Source organism: Nicotiana tabacum, chromosome 12 (genome assembly GCF_000715075.1).
Source record: "Nicotiana tabacum cultivar K326 chromosome 12, ASM71507v2, whole genome shotgun sequence".
NCBI classification, from domain to species: domain Eukaryota; kingdom Viridiplantae; phylum Streptophyta; class Magnoliopsida; order Solanales; family Solanaceae; genus Nicotiana; species Nicotiana tabacum.
The window spans coordinates 98,975,744-98,990,002 of record NC_134091.1 but is presented as its reverse complement, the minus strand read 5'-3'; the positions used below and the strand labels follow the sequence as shown (position 1 = coordinate 98,990,002).

The 14,259-nt window shown below is 35.1% G+C and overlaps 1 long non-coding RNA gene across 1 annotated transcript; it reads left to right on the top strand.

Annotated features, from left to right (window-relative positions):
• Positions 1-7,298: 7,298 nt before the first annotated feature.
• On the top strand, positions 7,299-11,739 carry LOC107785799 (uncharacterized). Its single transcript, XR_012697425.1, has 2 exons — positions 7,299-7,858; positions 11,494-11,739. It is a non-coding gene; the product is annotated as an uncharacterized LOC107785799 (long non-coding RNA).
• The last annotated feature ends 2,520 nt before the right edge of the window (positions 11,740-14,259 follow it).

Genomic DNA, 14,259 nt, shown 5'->3' with positions numbered 1-14,259 from the left:
CTTTAGTACTAATGTCCGAATGATGAATGGATTATCATTCTGGAAACTAGAATCAAAGGGTCACAACTTTCATGTTTTGATAATTTTCATATTCCTTATAAATTTCGAGATATAAACTTTCAAATTCAGCTCTACGCATTAGAAATTTCGCACATTGCTGTCAAAAAGACTAGCAGTTAAAAATGATCCGAAACCACTCTGAAACTCATCCGAGACCCTCAGGATCTCAACCAATACACCAACAAATCCTAAAACATCATACTAACTTAGTTGAAACCTCAAATCACATAAAACAATGCTAAAACCATGAATCATACCCCAATTCAAGCTTAAGGAACTTAAGAATTTCCAACTTCTACATTCGATGCCGAAACCTAACAAATCAATTCCGATTGACCTCAAATTTTACACACAAGTCATAAATGACATAACAGATCTATAAAAATTTTCAGAACTTGATTCCGAATCCGATATCAAAAAGTCAACTCCCCGGTCAAACTTTCAAAAATTCAACTTTCGCCATTTCAAGTAAAATTTCACTACGGTCTTCCAAAAATTTTTCGGACACGCTCCTAAGTCCAAAATCACCATACGGAGCTATTGGAATCATCAAAACTCCATTTCGGGGTCGTTTACATATAATTCACCATCCGATCAATTATTTCAACTTAAGCTTCCAAAACAAGAATTGTTCTTTCAATTAAATCCTGAATCATCCGAAAACCAAACTTGACCACCTCGCAAGTCATAATATACATTTCAAAGCTGCTCGAGACCTTAAGCCACCGAACGGAATGTAAATTTTTAAAACGACAAGTCGGGTCGTTACATTTATATTTTTGTGCTTTGCAAAAATGCAATATGCAGAAGAGAGGGAAGAGTATTTTCAGTATTTTAGATTTTCGGTGAGTAAAAATGAAGGAAAACCTCTGAATTTATAGCCAACTGGTTCAAGTTCAAAAGGTGCGTCAGTGCATGTTGTGAAAATAAATTAAATAATGGAAAAAAATTGGTCTAAAAAATATATCAATCAGTTAGATCATTTGATCAAATTCAGCTGAAGCTGTGCGGAGCGACGACGATGACGACGACGACGACGCGATATTTGATTTTCTCTTAACTCTTTAAGAGGTAAAAGAAGTATTTTTCTGTATAAGCACACGTTCACTTAGGGCTCGTTCGATAGATGAGATAAGGATAATAATTTCGAAATAAAATTTGGGATTAACTTTATTCTATATTTGGTTTGAGGTATTAGTTAATTCGGAGATAATTTTTATACTAAAATGATGGAATTAGTTATCCCATGTAGAAAATGGGATAACTAATCAAGTGGAATATTGTATCCCATAGATATCCCACCATTATACCAAACAATCCCATATGTTTCTATAGCAAGACTATGCAAGGACTTGGAAAATAGACCCAAGTTGCATTTCTCTGGCAAGATTGCGCGTTGACTTGAATATGACATCATCTTTTTAAAACTTGGAATTGATTGATATGAAGGCTGCGGTCTTTTCCCAATTTCTCAGCTTTGATCGCCTTTTTTTTAAATAGCAAAGGAGAACTCGATTATTTTATCGAATACTTGTTACCTTTCCCCCGTAAACATAACTAGCTACCACGGTTTAGGCCGATTTGAAAAGATCAGACTAACTTTTTTGTCTCTGATAAGATGACCTAAGCCTTATACTCCTATAATTTTCACTAATTTCATTGATAATTAGCTACTTATTGACCGTTAAATCACATACACTTGTCGACGCTGATAAATCCCAGTAGACAGTAATCTGTGAATAACATGTGTTTAGATAAAATAAATTGAGATCATCATTTGCACTATCATCTAATAAAATTTTAGTACATTTTTTTCCTGCTTTGGGGAGAATCACAAAACAAAGGGGTCTTTTTAATAGTCCAAAACAGTAGAAGAAGAGTTGAATAGATAACTACCTACACATAACACACGATGCTTGACAATTAGAGTAAAGAATACGTTCACTTGATGAATAAACATCAAAGCGAAAAACCAAATATCATGTCTCTCTTTATTGTTGAAGACGCACAAAGTGCACGTTATAAATAATTCGAGTCTCGCAAATTAAAGTTCAGAAGAAAATCGATCGTATGTGTATAATTTGAAGAATAAAAATACTCCTTGTCAAAGAACTGTTTTTCTTTGGTTATATCCTTCACCTATTCACGTCGGTTGTTTTTTGCAGTTGTCTATTAATATTGTTCGGGCCTAAATGCTCCCCCGCTTTATAACTCGCAAACCCATTCTTGGATTGCTACTAATTCGTACGATAATACTAATGGACATTATTCAAGCTTAATGTGATTGTCTCTTAGCTTGAATGGTCCCATTAGCTAGAAGTCTCTACTAAAGTATTATAAGAGTATTATTTTGTGTTTTTGTTAACAAAATACCAGTATCGATCGTTTTCATAGAATACACATGAATAGGAAATATGTTATACTATGTTATGGTTTTAGACTTAAATGATTTGTTTTGCTTTGTCATCATCTTGTGTTTGTATTTCTCATTTTTCTTTCTTTCTTTTGGTGCTTGGATTTGGTTTTGGATATGATCACTATATATTTAGGGGACTTATTTTGGGTGTGTTTGGTATGAAGAAAATATTTTCCTAAAAAAGGTAATTTTATCACTTATTCTTCCATGTTTGGTTGGTGAATAAAATTTTTTTGCCAGAAATTATTTCCTAGTGTTTGATTAATGAGTAAAAAATATTTTTTTTTAGGAAAATATATAATTTAGGCAAATATTATAAAAGACGAAATAGGTAAGAGGGTGGGCGTGAGGTTGGGGTAGTAGGGATTTGGGGGTAGGGGTAGGGGTAGAGTGCATGTAGGGGTGAGATGGGGGGGATGGGGTGGGTGGGTGGGGGTTGGTGAGGATGCAGAATTAGGGGTGTAGACAGTTCTGTTCGGCCGGTTATTTTATAATATTTGTACCATACCAATTTTTTAGTTATTCTATTATGTATAACCAAAATTAGACTTTCTGAAACCGTCCCAATCATGTCGGTTTATCTTTGGTATCGGTACGGTTCAAATAATTTTTTAAATATCATGTAACAGTCACTAGTAGAAGTAAACCACAATAATGTACGTACTTTTATGGGACTTAGCAAAACTCTCTAGATATTTTTAATCTTTAAAGGGGTGATGAATTAAGAAAACATGAAAGATGGCTAGAGTATAAATCCATCAACTATTCTACGTCAGTGGAAAGAAACTAAGCAAAGAGAAGAAAAATATAAATCACATGAGTGGAAAGATATTAACGAAGCTAGGACTCAAGAATAAAGTTTATAGAAGATTAGATATTCAAAATAAGAAATCTAAATCATACAAAAAAAATATATTCAATACATTGCAGTTTGCTGCTCATAATCGCTAGAATACCTTGTGTCTTGCTAGTGAATATGTTGGAACTAATTTAGTTTCAATATAAGTAGCAGAATAGGTTTGGGAATTGGGATTTTGAATTTTAATTACTTGTTGGCTTGTAATAGTATTCATAATTACAAGGACCAAAGAAAAATTTAATGATTTATTATTTTTAAACTTAATATCTAAATATATTTACGTATAAATTTATTCGGTATAGTTCAGTATTCAGTTAGTTTATTTTATAAAATTAAAAACCTACCCTAATTATCGGCACGGTTATAGATTTATATAAAAATCTACGATTTTATTAAAAGAAACCTAAAAATCAATTCAATACAGTACGATTCGATCGGTTTAGTCGGTTTTTAAATATTCATTGACACCCCTACGCGGAATAGTGTGACGAAGGTTGAAAACGAGTAAATGTTTTCCTTCTCTTGTATTTATGAGAAAAATATTTTTCAAAATATTTAAACCAACCAAACATGAGAAAATTAATTTTTTTTTTCGTATGTGCCAAACACACCCTTTGTATTTTGATTGTTTTTTAAAGTAAATGTGGATGTGTTTGGGCAAGGAAAAGACAGGCAAAAGAAAAATAATATATTTTCTTAGACAAATAAATCCAATTGACATTTTACCCGGCGAGACTTGTGCATTGACCTAACAATCACAACATCTTCAAAACTTGGGATTGCCATGTAAGGAACGAGTCCTTGCTTGGCTTTTCCCTCTATATTCTCACTTTTGAGAATAAAATTTATACTAATTTATTTCATAGAAGAAAAATAGTGGTGGTGTTTAGGACTTTAGAAACTTGAGTGAACCTCAATTATTTCATCACCTATCTACTAACTCTTTCTAATATAAGTATCAAATAACTTTGCCCATCATAGTTTAAATAGATAAAAACAAATCACCTAATATTGTTGTTTGTGATGTAATTTATGCTCTAGTCTCCTATGATTTTCACCCATTTCATTGATAAGTTGTCCACTTAATTGATTGTTTAACCACACTCACTTTTTGGCACCCATAAATCTCAGTAGTCTAAGAATAATTTATGTTTCAATATCATCACTTAAACTATATATCATCTAATGTAAATATTACTTTTTGTTATCCTTTTTTCCTTGGGGAGCAACACCAAAACAAGGGGTTGTCTTTTGTTCAAAACAATAGAAGAAGACTTGAATGACTACTATTTACTAACCCATGATCCTTGGCAATGAAAATTAGAGTGAAGAATGCGTTCACTTAATGAGTAGTAACATCAATATCAAATTTCATATGAAAGGGACGTGTGTCTTAAGTAGCTTTCATTTGAAATTTCCACACCAACTTGAAAAACAACAATATTTTCGCTCGTCACTTAGTGAGCTGTCCATGCAGAGTTTACTATGGATTCTAAGGACCCGTTTGTCTATAGATTTTTTTTCTTTATTTCTATTTAAAAAAAAAATGTTTGTCCATAAAAATTTGTAAATTTTGGAGATTTTCGGATAAAATGTTTTGCTCCACTCACAAAGCTACAATATTTTTTCAAGTGAAATGCATATTCAAACATAATTTTAAATTTCAAATATTATTTTACAATTTAACTCTACATACTTTTGTAAATAACATAATTTTTACGTTCAAACGCCCACTAAGTTTGGTTTTAATTGTTTAAGTAAATTCTAGGCTGGGGAATAGTGAAACTCCTTGAGCTAATGGATTTTCAAAATCGAAAAGTTAGCTTAACAGTTAAGATTTAAGAATATTAAGACGGTTAGTTTGACATAGCCTTTTTAGTTCATGAAGTAACTAGTGAATTTATTATGGTTGATGAGATCAAAAGTTAGGAAAGAAATTCTTAGTTTAAAATTTAGAGATCTGGAAAAGGCATGTATATTGTAGGGGTGTATATAGGTCGGGTTGGTTCGGATTTTTCAATTATCAAACCAAACCAGTGGTGTCAGATTTGTAAATTTATAAACCAAACCAACAAAGTTGGGTTTTTCAATTTCGACTTTTCCACTACTGGAAAATGACAGATTTCCGACCGCCAAAACGGTCGGAATTCGGTCGGAAATCACGAATTTCCGACTACTTTCCGACCAAAATTGGCCGGTCGAAAAAAAGGTTGGTCGAAAAATAATTTCTGACCGAATCCGTCAGTGATTTCCGACCAAAGTGGTCGCAAATTTCAAAAGGTCAGACGACCAAATATTTGACGTTTCCGACCAAAGTGGTCGGAATTTACCGACTGAATCAGTCGTAATAATACAAATAAAATAATTAATTATTTAAAATTAAATAATATAAATATATCATTTCCGACCGAATCGGTCGGTAATTAATAATTAAAAATTAAATTTTATTTAATTTCCGACGGAATCCGTCGAAAACTATTGAATATTATTTTTTTTAAAATTTCCGACCGAATCGGTCAGAAATTAATAATTAAAAATTAAATTTTATTTAATTTCCGACGAAATCCGTCGAAAATAATTGAATATTATTTTTATTTTTTTAAATTTCCGACCGAATCAGTCGGAAATCTGGGAATTTATGATTAAATCTGGCCAGCTGTCCGACTGTTTTCGTCGGAATTCAGTCGGAATTTTGTATAAAACTGGGCAGAATTCTGCCCAATTTTGAGCTACACTACCTGTCAAACTATTACAATACAATAATACCAACCAACAATACATTAACACAATCTAAACCAATGATATATTAATATAATAATACCAACCAACAATACATTAACACAATCTAAACCAACAATACATTAACACAATCTAAACCAACAATGCCAACCAATAACACAACTTGAACCAACAATACCAACCATTAAACCTAACAATTTTGGGCATAAAAATATCCAAATAGTAGCCTACATTCAAGTTTAAAAATAATACATAAAGTTCTCTCACAATCAAGTTTACCAATCAACCAAAATATCATAACTAAACTACTACACATCAGATTCAGTTTGTTCATCCTCCTCATCAGATAGATCATGCCCATGTTTTCTCATGAATTTCTGCATCTTAATAAATGTTCCGTATTGGGAGTCCAATTGTTATTTCAAATCACGAATTTCGTTTCTCATATCTTCCATTTGTTCTTGATTTTGAGAAGAAGAATTGTCTAAGAGTGGGTTTGGATGACCTGTAGGTCGACGTACTCCTAGTCCGTAGACTCTGCCTTTGTTTACTCCACCTGCTGCCTTTGTCCACAATGAAGCCATATCATCGGGTGTTGATTGAGTTGAAGGAGGCTGAGTTTGTTGCCATTCTTCCAACCTTTTATGCTTCCTGAAATGAAAAACATAACTATTATGTAAACAAACTAATATTAATAAACTATAAATAATTATGAAGTTAGAATTTTACATATGTGTCTGACGCACGTGTCTCCACCCAGTATTCTCTTGTACCATCCTTTTTCTTTTTCTTATGCAATTCCTCGAAGACCTCAGCGTGACTCATATCTCGCCCTCTTTCCTTTTCCTTCATAACAAAAAGTATAAGTTAGACATTACAAACGTAAAATTCTATATGTAAAACTAAGAAAATATTTATAAGTAATTACTGTAAGCACGTAATTTTTGACCCGCACATTAGAATTATCATTAATAGTCTTAGTTTTTTTAGGATATTTATTTAAGTTTATTTCTATAGGATTTCACTTTATTATTAATTTTAATTCTAGTTTTAAAGCATAAAAATTGAAAAATACAAAAATAGTTTCATATAGTTTGCCTTAATTAGTTGGAATTAATTTTATATTTAATAGTATATTTAAGATTATTAAGTTTCTTAGTTGTTGGACTTTAAGAGTTAAAGTCCATAACCTTAGCCCAAAACCCCAAAGCCATCTGAGCCCAACTCCCTCAAGCCTATACCCACTCTCCATTTGATATTAGAGCTAACCTAAATTCCTAAGTGAAGGGACGGCCGCTGCTTATCTGCTTCTTCCTCACAAAAGAGTGGGAACCTCTTCTCAGTTTTCAAGCTCCGCATCACAAAAGAGCCGGAACCTCTTCTCAGTTTTCAAGCTCCACACCACAAAAGAGAGAACAAAAATCACCCTAGAGCTAAGGCAAAAGAGGAGCCGCTGCTTTTATACTTCTTCCTCCAAAAACACTACCATTTTTAGCTCCAAAAATACCATTTAAGCAGCCCCAAATAAGCTGAAATTCCAGCTCAAAATCAGCTAAAATACTGCCTAAAAAATGCCATGAAACTAGCTCCAAAATCACCCTTTAACACCACGAAACAGCCCCAAGATCTTTCAAAAATCCGAGCCGTCGTTAAGATGGTCGTCGTCCGAGGTTCCGTTGATGAGGTCGACGATGTTCGGTTCTACTTCTAACGAGTTGTTGTATAAGTTGGAGGATGATTGTTATCATCATATTAAATAAGTACTTTGCTTTGCAATACTACAGGTTCTTTTCCTTGTGTTTATTTTATCTTACATTCATTTTACTAGTTTGGTGAAAGATATTGATTAATTTTCCTCTCTGTATTAGTTTTCCTTCGGTCCGCCATCCTAATGGGTTTATCTGTTTCTTTGAGATTACCATCTCTCTGTTTTACTTCCTTCATGATATAATTGTTGTGGTATCCATTTGGTTAGTCTTTGTCACATTAACAGTGAACTTTTGACTACTAATGTGCAAATATGGAAATTAGTGATTGAAAGATGTTGAGATGTAGATTGATTTTATGGTTTTAAGCCTTTGGTTCTATGTAATTATTTAATAGTTTAGATGAGCTATTAGTTCATACATTGTGGTACAACTCATTTAATTATCCATTGGAAAATTCTTGGGTCTTTACACTCTTTCTGATATTTTATTGAGTAAATGAATCTCTTCTTCTGTATCTCATCATGGTCACTACCTGAAATCTCTCCTGCTATTTCTATAGACTCAATGACAATTGGCACGCAAGAAAGCAAATTGTGGATGTGAAATTTAACAGAATCTGTATTCTTGTAAAGAACTATGGCTTTTGCCCAAAAATCCTTCATTTCCAGGGATGGCTTGATGTACTGCTCTGCTTCTTTGAATACCCTGAGAAGCTCTTTTAAGGGGGTTCTCAATAATTTTTCATTTGATATTCTTCTCTTCAAACCTCAAGTTCTGTTTCATAGTTTCTACAATTGTCTTGTAGGTATATTTGCATGGCCTCACAACAATCTCAAACTTAGGAAAATAATCACTTATGAATATCGTAGTTTGCTTTAGGTGCGATTAATAAAAATAATCATCGTGACTATGGGTACGGTTCCCGTGGCATAGTCATGATACGTAATCCCCAATTCGAGTGTGCGTTTCACGTGACTCGACCATAACTTCGAATAATAATAAAATTAACATGTTGTAGATCGTGGGTACGGTTCCCGTGATGCGATTCGCAATATATACAAAAGCAAACGAGTGCACGACATCGCGACTTGTTCAAATAAACTCCATAAATAATTAAAAGCGGTTAAAAAGCTAAAATACATAATAGGTTTTAAATATGTAATAAATCAGATAATTAGGCCAATTAATAATAGTTAAGCGACCGTGCTAAAACCACGGAACTCGGGAGTGCCTCACACCTTCTTCCGGGTTAACAGAATTCCTTACCCGGTCTTTTATATTTGCGGACCATAAATAGAGTCAATTTCCTCGATTTGGGATTTAAAATAAATCGGTGACTTGGGATACCATAAATTATTCCATGTGGCGACTCTGAACTAAATAAATAATCTCATTTCGAATAATGTCACTTAAATTGGAAAAACTTCCCTATCCCTCTCGGAAAAAAAGAGGTGTGACAATTACCAATCTTAGTTTATGGGCCGCAAAAGTAATCGAACCTCCTGTGTGCAACGAGCCACCTTTACTAGAGGCACGGTTTGCCTTTGGTTGTTCACTCTTCGCCTTCCATTCTGCGGTATTCCATTTCTCAAGAAGTTTATCCCAAATATCTTTTCTTAACCAGTCTGGAATTTTACCGGTATTCCGAGCAGCGAACATAGTATCTTTAATCCGCTGAGCAACCTTCTTCTCGAAAATACTATTTATTGCATTTTGATGTTGAGGATGCCATGTACACTTTGTCTGCAATATAAAAAAGTAATATTAGATGAAGACGATAATTATTAAATAAATATAATTAATTTTTACCGTAAATTGATTCCCCATTTGCTCTCTGATGCTGTATGATATCTTTCTCCAAGAAGTCCACGGCTCATGATAAAATAGCTTCAATGAATCCGTAACCAAATGTGTAGTCTAAAAGGATGGCAAGAACCTGCAGTAAAGTTAACATATATATAATTAATAAACATCTTAAAATTTCAAAAGTTTTAATTGCAAATAAATATTCCTTAATGTTAACATATCTAAAAGTACATTCAAAACATAAATATTAGTATAAGAACCTTCTTAGCCATCCTCGTGGGGGACGATTATCAATAGATTATAAGTATCAAATTGTACATCCCTTCCAAGATTCTGCATGCATCTACTAGATGGTGCAGAAGCAACACTAGATGTAGCTGGGCGAGAGCCTCCAATATCCAACCTAGATATGCTGGGAATGGATGATGCTGATGGACTGGAAGATGGTGGAGCAACAAAAGACGAATCATCATGCTGACTACCATGAAAGCTCGGGGGTGCATCGGCTGGTGAGCCAGTATGATGACTACCAGGAAAGCTCGGGGGTGCAGCAGCTGGTGAGCCAGTATGCTGACTACCATGAAAGCTTGGGGGTGCAACAATTGGTGAGCCAGTATGCTGACTACCATGAAAGCCCGGTGAAGATGATGGTATAGAAGAACACCTAATCCTTCCTCCAATAAGAAAATCATCAAGTGTTTGAGCCGTAGCAATAAATTCAGTAACCCCTTCAATAAATTCATCCCTCAACCCTGCACGATTAGGATGATTCCTATTATACATCCATCTACGATGAACAAATTCCATCTACACAAATAGAAATCTATAAATGAGATATTTATAATAATTTAATTTATTTAAACTGGTTACAAAGTTATTCTCTTTCAAAGGTTCCTTTTAGAAATATACATATCATTGTGTCAAAGCACTTTGGCGAGATATTTACTTCCTCATCTTCCTTTGAATTCCCATCTCACTCTACCTTTCTTCATTATTTTTGCATTCAGTTGTATTACAGTATTACTTCTCAAGCCAATTTAATTACCTTACTCTTAGTCAAGTAGCTCCTACACTAACTTGGAACCCTCTAGAGAAAACACTACTCCATGAAATCATAAAAAGAAAAACGGGAATGTTAATTAGAAACAATGCTTTGGGATCGAGTTGCGCGCCGCAGCATGCCACATTGGCTTTATATATATTATTATTATATGGATCGGGGCTGCCCGCCTGCAGCAGGCCTTATAGGCTTTATTACTATATGGATCAGGGGTGCCCGCCTGCAGCAGGCCTTATAGGCTTTATTATTATACGGATCGGGACTGTTCGCTTGTAGTAGGCCATATCGGCTTTATATCACGCTTGGGCTGAAGGAGTCCCTCCGGAGTTTGTACACACCCCTAGTGAGCGTAGATGATTATATATTCGGGATGGACTTCCCAGGGCATGGACTTGCCTTACTTTTTTATATTACGATAAATTTTCCTGGACATGAATCTTGTCCGTATCATTTACATTTGGGAATGAATTTCCCAGGGCTGGATTGGCCTTATACGATACTAAATGACTGAGTGACTGTCAGTCGATGTGTATATATATATACAGGATGGAATATCCCTGGGCTGGATTATGCATAAAGAGTATTGAGTGACCGAATAATTTGTGACCAGTAGTACATGAGGTCTTACCACTTAGATGTCATATTCTTCATATTATGCAATATTGATCTATTTTTGCTTGCATTGAGTTTAACTGTTGAACTTGAAAGCATGTATTCATTTCTGTACCATTATTTATGTACTGAACTGTACCTACAGAGCTCGTCACTACTTTCAGCCCAGAGGTTAGTTTTGTTACTTATTGAGTTGGTTGTACTCATACTACACTCTGCACCTCGTGTGCAGATCCAGGTGCTTTCGGACACGGCGACTGTTAGATCTCAGAGAGCTATCAGTTGGAGACTATCAAGGTAGCTGCCTGGAGTCCGCTGACCTTGACTCTCATTCTTTCAGTTATTGTACTATTCTATACTTTCTGAGAATATTTTATCAGTCAGACTTTATTATCATTTAGATACTCATGTACTTAGTGACATCAGATTTTAGGAGTGATTATATCTGTATTTGTGAGATTTCTTCCGCTGAATTTAATTATTATGTTTCAAACTTAAAAGATATGGTGGTTTATTGAGATTGTCGGCTTGCTTAGTATTGAGATAGGCGCCATCACGACATGTGAGATTTTGGGTCGTGACAAGTTGGTATCAGAGCCTAGGTTATATAGGTCTCACGAGTCATGAGCAGATTTAGTAGAGTCTTGCGGATCGGTACAGAGATGTCTGTACTTATCTTCGAGAGGTTGCCTAACCCTTAGGGAAATTTCACTTTCTTCTATTCTGTCGTGCAAATTTGTTGGTTCTGGAAACTAAATTTTTTGCGATTTTATTCTCTCAAGATGGTGAGGACATGCACTACCGGATCAAATTTTTAGCCACCAGTGCCACCAGTTAGGTCCGTGAGAGGCCGGGGCCATGGTAGAAGTCGAGGTGTAGCTCGTACAACAGTTGGAGTAGCACATGTAGCACCACCGGTTGCTCCAGCTCAGGAGCAAATTCCAGATATAGTTGAGCCGGCGAGACAAGCTCAGGCACCAGCTGTGCCTATTGTGATTCCATGAACGAGGTTCGAGATATGTATTCTGTATTTTGGTGATGGGCCAGTCTGGAGGACTTGAGGCCAGGGTTAGACCGCAGCTTAAGCTCGGTAGTTTCGGATGTGAGAACTTGTGCGTTTGGACTTATACGTCGGTAGTATCCCTATGAGTGGAATTTGTGGCTCGATGGGCGGTTGAATGACTATATGATGAGTATGATATGAATGCGGGATGTGTTCATGTGGGTTGAATAAGACAAATAAAGTTTACTTGTGACTCAAGAGTCTACTATTGGGTACTTGATTCCTATTTTGATATGACGTACAGTCTTGAGTTATGAGTGCGTTGAGGGATCTGACATGCTGTTTAATTGTGGAGCGAAGTAGATTTTCATGTCATGTTGATGAGTTCAAACTCAGAAATATTAAGTGATTCCGTGGTAATTGTGGATGCGAAAGGGTATAACAAGATGCCAATTTGAGGCTAAGCAGGTAGGTTATCTCCTGCGGAGTAATCTACGTAGGCGTGTTCCTTATAATGTTGAGTGAAGAGCTTCTTTTCTACCAGCGGGGCGTATGTGTTGGGACTTGAATTTGAATCTGGTTGAGAAAGTTAACTTGACTGTCACGAGAATAAATGGGAACTTAGCGGATGATTGGGGTATTTTATTATGGGTGTTGCATAAGCTTGAGAAGAATTTTCGTTGAACTGACTACAATATTATGGCAGTAATAAAGTATGGGTATTGTGAGTTATCGAGTATTTTGTTCTATGACTTTGAGCCAAGTGGGGGAGCCTGCTATTGACAATTCAATTTCATGGATATATATTAAATTTTAGTTTTGGTCTGAGGCATACTTGTGGGTTAGTTATGACTTGCAGATGTGGAGATCGAAGATGACTCGGGTAATGAAATTCCTGGATACGGGTTACATTTCACTTTATGAAAATATGAAAAATTATGGAATGATTAAGTTGTTATTTTGAAGGATGTAGTGCGCACGAAGTATGAATTTGATTGGTCGTGTTAAGGTAGGGTTACTTCTTTGAGTGTTGATTGTGCTAAAGGAGCACATGTCTTTCGGCCCATTTGGGCAGAGCAAATTAGATTTGAGAAGAGTGGATGACTCTCGAGAGGATTCTAATAAATTCAAAATGTATATGTGGCAATTAAAAAATTTTCGAATTTGTATATTACTAGAATCGATTACTTACATTGGATGGTATCAGGACGTGTGGTAATTTTGTTTGACTATGGATTCTACATTTCAGTATAATAATGGAAAAAGGAATAATTTTAAATTCACATAAGGTCTTTAAGAGTGGGTGTCTCGGTTGTTGTATTTATGGAGGTGCTTAAGAAAAATACAGTGGCTTATGGGCCTTTGGGAGGTATGGTTTTATGTTAGGATGTCTTATAGTTAGATTTGGGTAAGTATCATAGTGTTCTGACAAGGAGAAGTGTCAACTTGAGGGTAATTCAGAAGAAACTCAAAAATAATAGGACAACTGGGTAGTAGGCTAGACTAGTATGGTAATAGTATGTTCGGTTCTTTTGGGGTAATTATGATGTGGTGAGGCTCTACAGATGTTTTAGTGAAATTATTCTTGGGTTTGGTAACCTACGTGGCTTGGTCGAGTTAGAGGAATTCAATTTTGATAGATTGGTTATGTGCAAACAAATTTCAAAGTGTTCTTGATGGTTTCTACCATGGTTTGATCCAGATATTTTCTACCGGTGTGAGGAACATATTGTGTATTGTGATTTCCTCCTGGAAGGGAGCATATGGAATATTTCTAACTAACCGGGTATGTATTCTACCGATGACTCAGAGTTGATATGAAATTCTTGTACTTTTTGTATGGTGGTTTAATAGAGGCGGTATGTCCCGTGGGATTGAGAATTGCATGTACAAGGTGGCAGTTCAGTTTTGAAGGGAAGGTCATGAATTATAGACAACGTGGTCAGTTTCAGACATTTAGATGAATGTTATAATTGCTCGGTAATTCCTGAGAAT